Source organism: Poecilia reticulata, chromosome 5 (assembly GCF_904066995.2).
Source record: "Poecilia reticulata chromosome 5, P_reticulata-male-v2, whole genome shotgun sequence".
Taxonomy (NCBI): Eukaryota; Metazoa; Chordata; class Actinopteri; order Cyprinodontiformes; family Poeciliidae; genus Poecilia; species Poecilia reticulata.
The window spans coordinates 19,986,270-19,988,143 of NC_088834.1; positions in this window are offsets into that span (position 1 = coordinate 19,986,270).

The window sequence follows — 1,874 nt, forward strand, 5'->3', positions numbered from 1 at the left end:
CCAGGGGCTGCTGGGAGGGGGCTTTAGCCGGCAGGGCTAGCTGCCCCAACAACAGGCTGCTAAAAAAGACTTTTCACCTTTTGTTGTATCTGAAGGAAGCAATGGAGGACTGATTGGGTTATCAGCTGCTCATTTAATTCAAGCTATTGTTTCCTGATTTAACTTGTAAATAGCGTTAAGTTAGCCAGGGGCGGCCCAAGATTTTATGGGGCCTTAAACACAATTTGATTTGAAGGGGTCCTTTCACACAGCTAAAAAAAAATAAATAAATAAGTCAGCTTCTCAATATTAATTTTTGCGATTTTCTGTATGCAGGACTTAAACCAGGATATAGTTAAATATTCAGTGAAACCCCAGCTATTAACGGTTCAGCATTGTCAGTATTCACATTCCGATCCGCAGATTTTTCTGTACGACTCCAAATTATTTGTGGCAAATGTGCCTCTTTGCAGATTTATACATATTTTAAATAAGCGGCAGAAAATGCAGTTTAGGTAGCTGAAATACCTAAGTGCAAATCTACTCGACACCTTATTAGGTGGAAGCCCAGTTCATCTTCCTTGACTACGATTGCCTGTACAGCCAAGAGCGGAGTTAAAGTGATCAAAACAGCCATCTTGGGTTCCATACCCAACCTTGAGACTTTCTCTGCATGTCCTCCCCCCCTTCTCTTTCTGCCCATTTCCTGTCTGGCGACTGTCAATAAAGGCCACAATTCTGCAAAAAAAAAAAAAGTTAAGAGAGGATGGATGAGTGATACAGATGTGTTACTCAAACATTTGCTAAACTGACTTGTGTTATAACTGTCTTTGGAGCCCTAAGTCACGGCTTAGTATGGCTTAGGATCACTCTGAGGAAGTTTGCTTCGACTAGATGAATTTAAATACAGAGGATGACGCTGGGTTAGTAGCTTAACAATTACACTTTCTGATAATTAAGATCTCTGTCTTGGCAGGCTATAATCTGACTACAAAGACTAAAAAGACCCCAAACACAATTTGGATAATCAGGGTCTTATCTGTGTCTTTGAAGCTTAAAGCTTTTCAAAAACATTGATTTAATCAGTTAGATGGCACAATGAGTGAAAGTTTGAAAACATCTAAACTCTTAGTAGGATTTAATTGTCCTTAAAATGATTCACGAGCTTTCATTTTCGGGCACAGCCATGCGCTTCGCCCCCATTTGTTCATTACGCAACATCATTATGAACAAATGACGGCATTTGGCAATCAGCACTCTTAATAAGGGCCTCATTTATTTTAAAAAATCACTTCAGTCAGACTCAATAAGATTCATGTCGGGTCAATAATACAGGATTTGGAATTGAAACCTGGAAATTTTAATCAATGCTATTTTTTTTGTAATGTTTTGTATTAAAACTTGTATTTTGATGGGAGTAAAAAGCTGCAGACGGGACCCCGACGGATTGCACTGGCACGATCAGAAATGAAGTGCAGCTGAAAGGATTGGCTGCAGAAGCACTTTTCCCTCGCAGCCTCTGCCAGACTCACAGGAGGTGGTTGTTTGAGTACACAAACAACCTCATAAAGGTGCCTGATGAATAAAACCTAACAGCGTGGCTCCTTCGCTAAGCATATGCATAATGTTATCTTAAATGTTAAATATGTGGTTGCACAATGTCATTACTTAATGATTTTTGGTCAGTATTCGGTGGTTTATGGTGTCTTTTTATAAAATAAATAAATAACAATGCTGTTCCTCCTTATAACTTTAACACTTGATGATTAAGTAATAAACAGTTACAAGGGCGCTTTAAAAGGCTTTTCAAAAGCTGAGTTATAATTACTATTTGGCAAGACAATGTGTGTGTTTTAGTCCTTTCTCATCATTTAAACAATACTCTATACATTGGC